Here is a 15,656-nt window from a genome sequence, read left to right on the forward strand (position 1 = left end):
TTTAAAGTTGAATGAATAAAGATAGTATTGAGTTGTCTACATGATATGAAGGTATGGTTATAACAAAGACTAATTAAGATTAACAAGACCATAATATGTCAAGTTACTGGATACCCTACCTTGGATCAATAGAAGACTTTTAGATGCAAAATACAAAATGTGGTTGAGAAATCAGCCAACGCAAAATGGAATAGTCAAGGGATGTCAATCGATGATATTGATGATCATACGATTTAGTTTTTGTACAAGTGGTTGCACAAAAAATATTTCAATCTACTAGATTGAACAATGTGTCATGCATTGCCATGGACTTAGGCTACAAGATTGTTAAAAAATATCATACTTATGATATTGCCAAGCTGCTATTGCACCAATCAACAGATAATTTGGGAGCAATAAGGAGAGAAAAGAACACATAGTGTAAGTTTGGATCTTTGTTAGTTTGTATATTTTTCTATGTGCAAAATTCATTTCCTATAGTCAGCACAGTAGCATGGGATATGAACCAACCTACTATGGAATAGATTAATGACTTTATAAATCAGTTAGGAGAAAATTATGAAGCAATCGTGGAAAACTATTTTGAGGTATTAAAAAATAAGATGATAAACTGAATGAGGATTCCCAAATTGATTGTAGATAAATATTTTGATGTGATATGTTTTATGGCAGATATAGATTTTCTCTATGCATAGGTAGTACTACCGAGAGTTGCATGGTGAAGACCAATTCCCTATGAGGTAAATATTGATGAGGTCACAACTATAGTGATTGCACTTTTGTTCGAAGAAATTGATGCTAATATCAATAAATTTGACACATATGAAACAATAAAGGCTAAATTAACTATAGAGTCAAGTGAGAGAATATTATGAAGCAATCATGGACAACTATTTTGAGGAATTAAAAAAATAGATGAGTCACTAAATGAGGATTCCCAAATTGATTGTAGATAAATATTTTGTTGAGATATGTTTTATGGTAGATATAGATTTTCTCTATGCACAGGTAGTACTACAGAGAGTTTCATGGTTAAGACTGATGCCTTACGAGGTAAATATTGATGAGGTCACAACAGAAGTGACTGCACTTTTGTTCAAAGATATTGATGCTAATGTTGAGAAATTTGACACATATGAAACAATAAAGGCTAAATTGACTACAGAGTCAAGTGATCCCAAGACATACAAGAAAATGAAGAAGAAAAGTCTTGAGGACAAGGATGGTGAAGAAGGGGAAGGATTAGAAAAAATAGCTAAAGCTAAGGAAGGAAAAGTCAAAGAGCTAGCAATTGCTGAGCCTAAGGTAACCAAGAAAAAGAAAGTGGTAATTGTTGATCCAAAAGTAAAATCCAACCTTAGGAAAGGTGTATAAAAGGTTGCTATACCTTAGGAGATAAAATGAAAAATTAACAAAAGACAACTCAACCCCCAGTTGTTAAAACCAAAGGAATTCCATCAAAGAGGGAGCCAACTAGTTCAGCAAAGAAGAATATACCAAAGAGGCTGAAGAGAAAATTGGTCATGACACAAGAGGAGGAAGAAGATGATGAAGAAACTAAGTTTGACAAACCAAGAAAACTAAAAATTATAAATAGACTCTCTCCAATGACCATGGATCAGGTATGCACAAAGATTAGAGATGCAACTAGTTTAGTAGGACTCATAGATATACATTATGATTCTTTGAATAAAGATGATCAAATGAAGCTTGAAAAAACTATGATTGATATGATGATTAAATTTAGATATACACATTTAGAATTGTGTAATGGTATCCTAGAAGAATTGTTTAAACAAATTGATTCCAAATGAAAGTGGGCATTATCCAAAGAGACAAAAATAAGAGAAACTATATTAGCACAAGCAGTTATAGACTTAGGGAAGCCACATATGTCCATAGCCCTCAAATATTTTGTAAAGAATTTCATGCCAAGAGATAAGAAATACAAAATATTGAAAAATAGAGCTCATGATGTTGAGAAAGATATGATTCATATATGTAAGGAAGCATTTGGAATGCTTATTCAATTGGTAGAAGTAAATTAAGGGAGATATACAATAGAATTTGAAGATCAGTACAAGGAGGAAGTTGCTAAACTTACAAGAGACATTTGACGATTAGTAGAAAAGCATGAATAATAGGAGCTTGCTACCTTCAAAGATGTTTTAGGCTCACTTCCACACAGCCAAAATGTATTAATCAAGGAAGGTATACAAAGTATAATGTTAGACACAATACTATCAAGTACCAATCTAGTTTTGTTACAAATCATAGATTATCCAAGGATTGGAAGTGCAATGAGTAAAAATAACTAAGGAAGATATAGAGAGTATAATGTCAGACATGACACTACCAAGAACCAATCTAGTTTTGTTACAAATCATAGATTATCCAAGGATTTGAAAGTGCAAAGACTAATAATTTTGAGGTTATATCATTTGTAGATGATACAAGTATCAGGAAATATGACAAGGCTATAATTGTGTTCCCACAATTTACTTGTATGCCTATATTTAAGACTAAAGAGAAGACAACATAAGTCAAGGGAAAAAAGTTGGCTGAAGAAAATCAAAAACCAAAGGAGCAACAAGATATACAAGCTCCTATACAGTTTTCAAGTGCAAAACAATCTAAACCATTGACTGGAATGCCTAAACAATAGGTGACAAGTACTTAAAAAGAGAAACAAAAGGTATCTGCATTGATTGAGAAGGGTAAACAATTGCAAATATCACTACCTAGTGATACAAAACATGATCTTAGATAGTGACTCAATGAAAAGAGATAATAGATGAGTTAGCAAGTCTAAATGAGGTAATTTCCTTACCCATGTATGACTTAAACAATCTGATATTGAAAAAAATGTAGGAGCTACAAAATTTTGTAAGCCATTAGGAAAAACAAGAACAACTAAGGAGAGAGCATAAAAAGAATTAGGTATTGCATAATATTAAATATATTTTGGTTGAAGCATTTGGACTCACTAACTTGAATGGTCAATTTTCATTTTTGAATCAATTAGTGTTTATTATTAAAAAAGTTCAAACAGAGGATATTGAGACCAATGATAAATTGATGCAATTGTCTAAGAGAAAATATGAATTCTTCGAGAAATTATCTAGGGAACTTGTGCATAGACAAGTGGAGCTTTCATTTAGTCATGCAATTACAAGAAATTTGGAAGACTATTCATTCATTGTACATGAAGCTATGTGATGTTGAATTCTTCACATTGGAGAATTAAAATTCTATTAATTTATTACAAGCTGACATGAGAGAAAAAAACTATTTCATTGGGAAAGAATGCAAGTTCAAGCTCATCATCCTATGATAAGTTGACATTTGGTTAGTAGAGGTTAGCCGAGCTTACAGCTAGAGATAGTGACATGAGGAATACATTGATATTAATTCAATTCATGTTGCTACCAAATTTGGAGATTATTCCAAAGGAAGTGTCTATAGCACATACTAGATTGAAGAAAGACACATTTTTCAAATGTTGAAAGTTTAATTGACCTAGTTGCCAAGCTAGAAATTCACATTCAAGTTTTGGAAAGCGAAAAGAAATAATGGAATAAAGGCTTTGAAGAAGTTCTGGCAAGCCACAAATCATTTCTTGATTATAAATACAAGTTAATCTCAACAACCCCAAGCTATAAGTGACAAAAACAATGGGGAAATATATTAAAGGGGTAAATATATCAAAGGGAAAATAGACAGAGTCATCAGATGATACAACATTAGAAAATTTAGACCGAAGACCAAATTTGAATCTTAGGGAGAGCATTATTGTATGAATTGATTATTCATGATTAAATTTTTTCCACTAATGTCAAAGGGGGAGATTTTTGATCTCTAAGCCCGAGTTTCCTTTTAGTGTCCAAACACTTAGTCATTTACTAGGAAACGTTGGCTAGTCATCACTGTGATTGAGTCATCTAGCAAAGACTGAGTACACTAGGGCTTTTTAATTTTGTATTACATGCTGAGAAAGTCAAATATTTTTGAGCACCCCAATTAAGACCATATATATATATATATATAAAATTTGAGCATACATAGTTGAGATCGAGCAAGTTGACGCATAGTTTTTGTCAAGCAAATAGAAAGGATCAAGTGTGTAGAAGTTGGGTGATAGCAGGAATGTTAATTATGACCGAGTTTTCAAATGCTGAGTAAATACGTTTTGACATTTGAGTTTGTAATTACACAAACGCTCATGTAAATTATTTTGGCCAACTTCTATACAACATTTAATGATTTTAGAGATAGTTAAGATGAAGTCTATATGTCATTGCAAAAGGTATTGATCCCAAGGGAAGTACATCAACCAATCAAAAAATTAGAAGGGAAATGAAAAAAGGGATGAATTGTGAACCATAGATTATGATTCAAAACTTTCAAAGATTATCTATTTAAAGAGGGTTCTAACCCTAGGATCAGAGAGAAAGAGTGTGGAAAAGGAATGTGTGTGCATGAATGAACAAATGAAGAAGAAAGTGAAGGAGCAAACAAGGATAGAACATAGCAAGGAAGGATAATTCTAAAAGGAGACCAGATAGACACTAGTACATTTGAGGTCATATTTCGACCTTTAATCTCAACCAAGGCCTTTTTTGGCTTGTTAAATTCATTTTTTTGTTTTTGTTTATGAGCTTGGTTTGGTTAAAATTTTGACCAAAATCTAGTTTTTTATTGTTTTGGGCATGATTTGGTTTAAATTTTGACCAAATCAAGCTCATAAACAAAAAGAAAAGAAAAAGGCATGCTCAAGATTTATTTCACAATTTAGGCATTGTGGGCAGGAGCTAATTTGGAGGTCTACATGCTTTGGAGGTCTGTTAGTGTGAGATTCAATTGTGATTGTAAGTCTCTCATGTAGTCTCTCTCACTTTCTAGATGTTTTAACAATTTATTTGCTTTCTGTTAACCCGAGTGGAGAAGACATGAATTAGCGCTTTGTAGCTAGATCTGTGAGTGATGTGAGTTTACAGACATTTGCCTTCACATATCTACTGCACATTTCTTCTGTATTTTTTTCTATTTACATAGATAGAGTGTTATTCTTGTTCTTACTAGAACATTATAAATATCATTAAATTGATTCAATTTTTTTAAAGTGCTTCACGTGATTGAGAACTTGCTTTACCCATATTGTTACATGTTTATACCTAGGATACCATGCTTTTATCTATGTTTTATCAACATCACAAAATGTCAATTTATGGGCATATAAGGTCACAATAAGCTATCATAAAATTCACAAGTAGGTCTAAAGGTGTCACTTTTGGCTAGTGGGTAGGGGTATGTGATTCCTAAACCCTAGCTAAGAAGGTTTAGTGACGAAGTGCAAGTTTCTTGTGTAACCTAATGTTGGGTAAGTGAAAATAAAATTTAAGATGTGATAAGTAAAGTAAGAGAATAAAGGAGAGAAGGATCGTATGATAGAGAAGGCCTAAAATTCCACACAAAAAAGAATTAGTGAATTGATGACAAGTGAACCTAGATTATGAAGACAATAAGGAAAAACTTTCATCATGGTATGATCCATGATAATGAATAGAGATAAAACTTAATGAGATGTAAAGATGAAGATAATTCCAAGTACAAAGAGACAAGGGTGAAGATCAATGTGTAATAAATTGTTAGAATACTCTCATACGTAATGATGAAGGCACAAGTTCCATAAGAATGCTAGGATGAAGGGTTGAATATACAAAGTCGAGATGAATCTTGTACTTGTGAAAGAGACCAATAGAGAAAGAAATACTATTAAGTTGTTAACCATGTAGTGAAAAATAAATTAGTAGAAAAGAAGGAAACAATAAGCAAATATTGTGATTTTTTTCAAGAGAGACAATGATCATAAATTGGTAGTCTTCATTGTCAAGTTTTTCTAACCAATGAACAGTGATAAATTCTTATACTTGAGTGACAAGTTTCTATCCTTCAAGAAAAAAGAATACATGGACCCGTGTCATAATAAAGAGAGTAAACCCTCTAACCATATGATAGTAGCATAATAAGAGTTAATAAGGAAGTGTTGAAGTAATGATGTTTCAAAAAGGAACATTAACCTTAAGGGTGAGCTAAAAGAGATTAAAGTTTTAAGAAAGGATTCAAACAATGTGATTTCAAATATTCATAAAGTTTCATGCACTTGTGGGCTCCATACACCAACCTAACAAATTGGCCTTATAAGGGGCTCTTCCTTGTAGCCCTATTTTTGGGGTTTTAAAATTTCAAGAAAGGATTCAAACAATGTGATTTCAAACATTCATAAGGTCTCATGCACTTTAATGGGCTCCATGCACCAACCCTACAAACTGACCTAATAAGGGGCTCTTCCTTATAGCCCTATTTTTGGGATATTTTTAGTTAAGAAATCAAAATCTTTCAAAACAACTACTAAAAATAAAGGAGGATTCAGATACCAATTACTGTGCTCTACTAAACTTCAAAATATTAGGTTTCCAACTATTCATTAAGGCATTCAAACTACAAGCCCTTGTTGAGGTTAATAGGCCTAAAAGACACACTCAAACTTAAAATTCACAAAACCCTTAAAGAAATTGCACAAATGAACTTGAAAACACATTTACATTATCAAAATCTTTCAAAATTATAACTTTTGGGATCCTAGTCATTGTGGAGAAAGATGATCCTTCAAACGTTTGTCTCAATGAGGGTTTCATTGCTATTTTAAGAAACTAACTTCAAACCTCCAATATATATTCTATCAAACTCTTCTAATGGATTATTTAGCATCTCATTAATGAACACAGACCTTAAAACACACATACAAACTCAAGGCAAACATCTATCACATTTTCTTGAGTGTCGGTCCACCATATTCTTCATGTAACAATAGATACATATTGATTGTTGGCCAACTCCTTTATATAGATCAAGGTTATGGTGTACACCTATGAGAGGGAAATATCAAACAATAAAGGAATCCTTTAAACTTCCCAAACTCCACACAATGAGAGAACACAACTAGTGTGGTACTTTACCTTGAAACTATATATGGTTTAATTTCCAACTAGTGGGTAAAGAGATCTAGACAATAAACCAATGAGGCTAGGCATACATTTAACATTATCATTGATTCTAAATTTCATTAAATTAGGTAGAAAGTTTAAGAACTATCACATCCACAATGTAAGGGGGGATGTACCAATGCTACAATCAAATACAAGTATACCAACAAACTTCACCCAAAAAAATTGATTATAATAATCTACAACCACACACCATACCCTTCACTTCTCCTCTCTACATATCATTCTACCCCTTCTAAATGAGATTGAATTTATTATGTAATAGAAAGAATTTGAAAATCCCCAAAGATTTTTTCCAGGATGGTTAACCTTCTATCTTCCAAAAACTGTCATTTTGCAACATGTTGTCAACAACATTTTACAACCTTTTTTGCATTTTGTATTTTATGCTACCACATGACTACTTTGCACCTAAAATGGGTCCAAAGGCTTACAATGAAAATTTTAACACTACATTTTAATTCATCTATGACATTTCATGGCATTTTCCACCTTTAGGGTCTTAGACTCACTTTGACCAACATTGGCTGAAACAAAACCTTGGTCTACATGACCTTAATTGAACACATAATTACATGAAATTGAAACAACTATTTCATTTATCCTATCATGAATTAAAACATACTAAAATGAATCAAAATTCAATGAAGATGGTCAAGATGCTGCTACACCACTATTCCAAGAAGTCATTGCTAGAGAAAGCCCTAAGTTAATGTATGGGTGTAAATGAGTTTGGGGGATTCCATGTGCTTAGAAGATAAAAACTATCCATTGGATGATAGAACTAGTATTTTAATTTCAATAATAATGATTTTTCTACTAGAAATATCTGAAGTATTCATTCTTAGGGATAGATGCAGTCACATGGTTGATTAATGAGGCCTAAAAGATGAGAGCTCAAGAGACTACATAAACACGAGAGAAGATCACTGTAAGAAGTTTGTTGAAACCAGATGTACAAATGTGTAAGATTTGGAAATTGTGGAAAAGTCATTTTCAAAAATAAAGGTGAAATGAAGATATTTTGGGAAGGAATGTGCAAATTGGTCGGCCTAATATTGTGAGCATGATTTGTGTGTGTATTTGTAAATATTGTATAATCTTGTAATATATTATTATTTTTAATTATATACAAGATACTGCTAATGCTTGTATGTTTACATTTTGTATATTTATAGCTTTAATATTTTTTTGTGAAGAAAGATCACACCTACCAATATGAACTGATAAAAAATAATGATACAATTGTTAGATTATGGTCTCAATTCAAAAGAAAAGTTGATAAATGTAATTGTCCTCGCAAAAAGTCTAAGGGCTTAAAGAATCAAATAATTCTAATCACAATAGCCTAGAGTCATTGTAGGAAACATGGTTACATTGAAGGGGGGCATGATTTTTGTTGATTGGTCACTATGGATTTCCAAGTAGAGGAACATGGAGGTGTGAATATTCAAGTTGAGGATAACACGCCCATGGAAGAAGATGATCCTATAGAAGAGAACACAATTAAAGATGATGATATTGTAGAGGACATGATTGAAGAAGATTGTACTAGTGTAGTTGATCAAGATGATCATGATGATGGCACTAGCACATCTAATAATGATGATAAAAATGGTCTTGATATACCTATAGTTGAGAAGACATACGAGCCCCTATACCAAGGCTCCCAAAAAATTCTCTCCACTATAGTGTTGTTGGTGAACTTGAAGGTTATGAATGGTTTATCCAATGTAGTAATGTCACATATGCTAAGATATGCCATTTTTTTCATCTTCAATATTAGCATACCATTACTATTCATTATATTAATAAATCATATTTGTTGTTGTAGGTTGATAGGTGAGTTTTTGTTACCACCATCAAACATTCTACCTTGTTCGTGTAATACTCTAAAATTGGCAAATTGCCATGCTAAACATATTTTAGTCTATCAAACTTACTCAAAGTCCTATTGTACTAGGCAATTTTGATTTCAAAAATCTCTAATTGACCTAAGTGTCAAATGCAGAAAATCCCTAATCTGTATTAATCACATACTTCATTTAATATTGATCAAAATTGGCTAAATTAACCTTTTAATTGTATTAATTGAATTATAAGTCTAAGTACTTTAATTAAATTAAATGAACCCCTTTAGCTAATATACATGAGGAGTTAAATATATTTGATTTAATTAAATATCCTCATTCTAATTATTGAATTTAATTATTCAATTTATTTGAATGTTCAATTATGAGGTCATAATTAATTTCCTTAAATCAAATATCTTCTCCAATATTCTCCCTTCAGCTCAGGAATGGAAACTCTAAGTGGACTAAAATAAAAAAAGGAATGAAATCATTTAACTCCTTATTCCGCACAAAAAGCAATTAGTTAACTTCATTTTCATAAGAAAACTTTCTATTCTGACTGAATCTTCTTCAGATCTCAACCCTTCATCCAAATTGATCTAGACCGTTGATCAATTCTAAAATTCTATTTAAGAAGATCTCAATTCCTCATTTTGGAGGTTGCAAATTGAATAGTATCAAACTTGTGCTGAATTATTGACTCATTGTTCTTGCATTCTTAGCTTAATACTCTCATATCATATAGATTAATCATGCATACATATAGATTAATATATTTTCTTTATTTCTAGATTAATTGCATTCATCTAGATTAATCTATTCTTTATGTTCTTAGATTAATATTTCATTTCATTAGATTAATCTTACACATCATATAGCTTAAAGTCCTTCATTCTAGATGTCTAGTTGCTAGCTTCTCGGTCTGAGAGTGAATAGCAAAATCATTCTAGTTAGGAGGTAATAGATTGACCTATTGTACATTTCAGATGAACAATCCCATATTCACTCTATGATGATTCTCTAGATAAGGATCATGTTGAAGTGTGTGTGAATCACAGAGGCCCACATTTAGCATTCATAGTTCATACCGAGAATTATCTACTATTATGAATCAAATTGGAATGAAGTATCAAACTATACACACATTTCCCAATGATCACATTCTATATCATAAAAAACATGGATTTAATACATAATTCCATAATTATTATATTAGTAGATATCAATTAGATCAAATATCAAAAAAGGTGCCTCACAAGGTTCTTTAGTACATTCCCATTATTCTACGTCTTGAACGATTATCTAGGTGCACTAGCTTGACACAACTTATGGGTTACCATGCTCACAATAGAAGTCAAGATTACATTATGTGAATTCCTATAGATGGTTCTAAATTTAAGGAAATAGAAGATAGGTGGCTAGCATTTAAAGAAGAAACTTGGAATATGAATCTTTCATTGGTAGCAGAAAATATCAATCCATTTGAAGATATGAGATCTATTTATTCAGTATGACCTATTTTTGTTATTAACAATAACATTCCTTCTTGGATGTCCATAAAGAGGGAGCACACAATGTTGTCAATTATTACATTGGGTATTTTTTAATTTAATATTTATCTAAATTAATTTATAAACACCACATTGAAATGGTCATAATAATTATGTAATATTTCTGTTCATTCAACTAGGTAAGTACCAAGTTAAAGATATGAACATGTATATTGAGCCCTTTATTAACGAGTTTTTGGAGTTATAGAATGGGTTCACTATGTATGAATTCTAGACCAATAGGACATAGACAATTTCAATTCCATGAAATCTTTGTCTGGACAATACATGATATCCCTAGGCTAACTCATTTTTGTGGTATGTTATATTATTAAGGTCACATATTTTTTGTATGTTATAGTGTTTACACATTATTTTTGTATGTCTAAGTTGCACATGATAATTGTACATGATCTTTTAGGGCTTCAAACAAAGGGAAAATTCACATGTTTAGTTTATAGTTCAAATATGAAATCTCATCATTCAAGAAGTTTAGGAAAGTAGGTGTGCGATGAGTTTAGGCACTTTCTTCACCATAATAATAAGTATTGAATTAATGAACAACATCTTTTTAATGGTAAAGAAGAGACAACATCAAATCCATAAAGAATGACACCTCGTCTATGGAAGTTGGAATACAATAGACTAAATTGTCAAGGTAGTGTCATTCTATCTGATAATTTTTGTTTGAAATTTATATTTTGATATTGTCTTTTATTTAGTAATGATGCAATTGATGCTCATGAAGCTCATAAAGGTATCAATAACCAAATTCTAAGAGGAATAATAAGTTATCCTAGTCAATTTAGTAGGTTTCCATACTACAAAGATTTTCCAATCATGCATTTGTTTGATGCTATGCATATTAGAAAGAATGTAATAGAGACACTATGAAAAATATTGGATGGAAGACATGCAAGAAAAAATGCCAAAATTTGTAATAACATTCATGAATCCAATAATGCATTGAAAAATTTCATTCAATCAAATAGAAATGGAGACCACATAAATATGAGATCCCTTCCTTAGTTATTAACAAAGCAACAAAGTGATGTATTAAAAGAAGTCATAAAAAAACAAAATTTCGCACAGGATTTGCTACAAATATAAGCAATCTTGCATCAAACAAAGGTGATTTTGGGCTAGGGTTGAAAAAACATGATTGACATACCTTCATCAAGGTAAGCCACGCTATTTATGTATAATATATTTATAAAATTTCATGTACTTTTTATTGTATTATGTTATAATATATTAAAGAGATAATTTTTAAATTATTGTAATATCCTACCTATAACCCTCCCACACCAGTTTGACAATAGTGTTAAATCTTTTTTATATGATCTTGGAAAATACATGAGGTTAAAATTTTAATTTCTTAGATTTTTTGTATAGATATTATATTTATTAGTTGCTTTAATTTTTGTGTATATCATTATAGATATTTTTTCTAAGTAATTTATTATAGATATTTTTTTTCTAAAATATGATTTATATGTTATTGCTTGTTGGATATCTTTTAGGTGGTTATCATCTAAATAAATTTATAAAAAAAGATATAAATTATTAGAAGAGAAAAATTCCCTAGCTTATATGTGAAATGCAAAAGTGTCTACCTTCAACTTTTTTCAATGCTCAAGAACACTACCTTAGACATCAAGTTGAGGAGATTGAATTGTGTGGGCCTACACAAACCATGTCAATGTGGATGGTTGAGTGGCACTTGAAATTTATGAAGGAATTGGCTCGACAAAGAGCATGTCCTGAGGGTTCTATGGGGAGGGATATATGGTATACCAAACCATGGTTTACAGTAGTGAATATCTTCCCAAGTTTTCTGCAAATATTTATGTAGATCGCATTTGGGATCCCAACTCTATTAAAAATTTTTAAGGGGAGTAGATGACAGGGAAAGGTAGATTGAGGAAAGTGAGATAATTATATGATGTTATTGTAGTTTATTAATTCTTATAAACCTTCAATATAAGTTATTTCTAAGTGGTCTATTTATTTTCTTTATAGTTGGTCGTGAGTGGCATGCACTATATTTGTATATTGCAAAAAATCTTGATTGGGTGATGGTATGGATTCAACAATCCCAAAAAAATTATTTCTCATTAACATGGGATGTTGTTGCATCATTGGTTAAAAAAGCTCATCAGAATGGAAACATCAATATTATGCCAATGGTAATTGATCTAGGATATTCTTTAAGAGGTAGAAAAGTATGTATAAAATTACTAATCATAACCCATATTTTTAATATCAAATGATAGATCAATGAAAATAATCTTGAAATATTTGAATCATTGCAAATCAAACACCACAAAGCTATTTACTACCATGGCCACAAATTTTGCATAAAAATGTTAGATAAAATGAATAAAACTTTTGATTTTGGGATAAGTGTAATCTTTGAGGTCACTAATATTTTATCTAGAAATGACATACATCCTCAACAATCTAAAAATTGGTACTATGACATTTTGGATGATATACTTGAGTGTAACTTTAACTCATTCAAATTAGTTCTATTTTTTGTCAAATGGTACAGGTTATGAATAAATCAAAACAATCCTGATAGGACTGTTATTAAATATGATAGTGGATTTACAATGATTAATAGAAGGTAATTTGAACTAGTTGGAGATGAGCCCTATGTTCTTCCAAGCCAATGTGAGCAAGTATTTTACTTTGGTGTTCCACATAAACTAGGTTGGTCATTTTTCATTAGACATGATCCAAGAGGAAGGATGGTAAAGTATAATATGATGGAAGAAGAAGAACTAAAGAATCAAAGCATGAAGTAAATGACGATGATGATGAAGAAGAAGATGATCTAGGTGATGTTAGCAATGATGGTGATGATGATGACTATCATGATCATGGTGAAATGGTGATGGTCAAGGTGATTATAATCATGATGCTGATGGTCATGAGAATGGTGATGAAGATAGTGGTGGTGGTCATGATGATTATGACAATGACGACGATGATGAAGGGGGCAAGTACAATGATGGTGATGATGACAATCATGATAGTCATGATGATGAGATGGATAAAGATGATGATAAATGAAATATATGTCAAGATATGATCATTATCATGTATGAGGTATTTATTTATTCATAGAAATTTTTATGTTTTTATAATTAAGTTATTATGTGTTGAACTCTAATGTCATGGAGTATATACAATATTTTTTATAGGTACCACACATAAAGAAGAAGTAAGAAATTAAAAATTATACAATAATTTTGATGAATGCATCATGTAAATTTATTCTTCTATGTAATTTGTAGCATAGATTTTATGTAGTTTTTGGCTAACTTAAGATAAATGATTTACATATGCATGAAATTTAATACCTTTGACAAAGATCATGCACAATGACATGGATCAATAGGTATAAGTTAGTAGACCCTATAGGTACAATTTATTATTTGTGTAAACTCTTTACCATCCACATCAACTTTAGTCCTACTACCTCTCTCATTTGATAGATTATGTTGAAAAAATTATTGTTTTCTATATGGAATCATAGAACACTCATAATATTGTCTATGGTGTCAAACCTACTACTTGTTAGCAAGACAATTGCTTGTTTGGTTTGAATGCTATTATTTGTTTGATTGATGAAGAGGATTTGAAAAGGAAGGATAACAAGAGCACCTAGACAAACATTGAGTTATTTAGGTTATAAAAGGAGTACTAATACCAAGTAAGACATGGATGGCATGATGTATTGTTTATTTTGTTAAAGATGAAGTTGATGGATAAACTAACTAAGTCTAGAGGAACACGGAATACAAATTGTCTACCAAGCTTGACCGAGTGAATAGTTGATGTCAAGAAATGTTAGTGAAAGCCAAGGAGAAAATCAGTTAGTGCTAAGTAAAGTGAAGATACAGTGTGTGCCAAGTGAATTTAGTATGTATCAAATAAATTCTAGACAATGCTAAGTGAGAGTAAAAGATAGTATAAGCCGAGTGAAGATTAGTGGATGCCGAGAAATGCAGTGTGTACTAAGCATCAGAGGTTAGTTATTTTTTAGTGAAAAAAATATGAGTTTGATCAAAGATTCATCAAATATGAGCTGAAAAAGTTGATTTCTTGGATTTAGTGAACTGTGTGGAAGATAATCTTGATGAGATAGTGACATAGAATTCAATATAAACCATTTTGAGAAAAACTCAAGGAGGATTGTAGAAGAAGTTTCTAGAGGGAACAAAATGAAAAAGAGGGTAGATTCAATGAATCCTACCTAACCCTAAAATGGATGATCATGGTTGATCAAGAAAAGACCTAAATTATCTTTATAAGGAGATACAAGGCTTGAAGCAATAGTTGGCATGTGCAAGAAACCAAAAGAAGATAAAGAGTCTAGGGTGTTGCTTCATATGGTGGTTGAATAGAAGATTTTGTAATGGGCATGCAAAGAAAGAAGGTTTAAGATGATGAATTCTTGAAGGGTGAACACGATATTAGAGGTGAAGTGTGAAAGAAAAGAAGAATGGAGGGCTGAAACAAAGATCTATGATCTATAAGTGAGTTGTGATTTATTATCATATCAAGCCTTACTATTACTTCCTAACCACTGTATTAGTCTAGGGTAAATCCATTGGATTAAGGTTAACCTAACACTCATTTGTAAACCGTTTAACCAGGTGACATTCTAATGGAATTTTTTAAAGTCCTCTAACAAGGCTCACTCCTAACAAGGTGATTAAAATCCTTTAACTAGGTCACATTTAACAATGTGTATTGCAACCTTTAACAAGGTTGACCTTTTACAAGACATCATTTTAGAAGAGTGAGAATTAGTAGCATGTTACTAGTGGTTTTTACCAAATTGAATTTCTACTTAATTTTTTGTGTAAAAATGTGTGAATGATTTTGTGATGTTTAATGTTTACATTTTTGCAAAGAGATTCTGACCTAGGACAATGACCTACTAAGTTATGAAAGTTTTAATTGCGTGCATGATATATTATAAGGATGTATATGTATATGGATTTTGTTAAGTGCAAAAATTTTTCTAGACATTTGGACCTTGGATAATTGATTGACCCCCCCTCTTATTTATTCTAAAGTATTCCAGCAATTGGTATTAGAGCATTAGTTTCTTGTGAGGAATACTTTGATGATACTAGAACGAAAAGATCAAGATGTCTAAAAGAGAGGTA

The 15,656-nt window shown here is 31.3% G+C and overlaps 1 pseudogene; it reads left to right on the forward strand.

Moving 5' to 3' along the window:
* Window positions 1-978: 978 nt before the first annotated feature.
* LOC149534805 (putative E3 ubiquitin-protein ligase XBAT31) overlaps window positions 979-15,656 on the forward strand; it is a 160,852-nt pseudogene continuing 146,174 nt past the window's right edge.

Source organism: Cupressus sempervirens, chromosome 10, assembly GCF_028749045.1.
Source record: "Cupressus sempervirens isolate cs-2001-9-10 chromosome 10, ASM2874904v1, whole genome shotgun sequence".
In the NCBI taxonomy this organism is placed as follows: domain Eukaryota; kingdom Viridiplantae; phylum Streptophyta; class Pinopsida; order Cupressales; family Cupressaceae; genus Cupressus; species Cupressus sempervirens.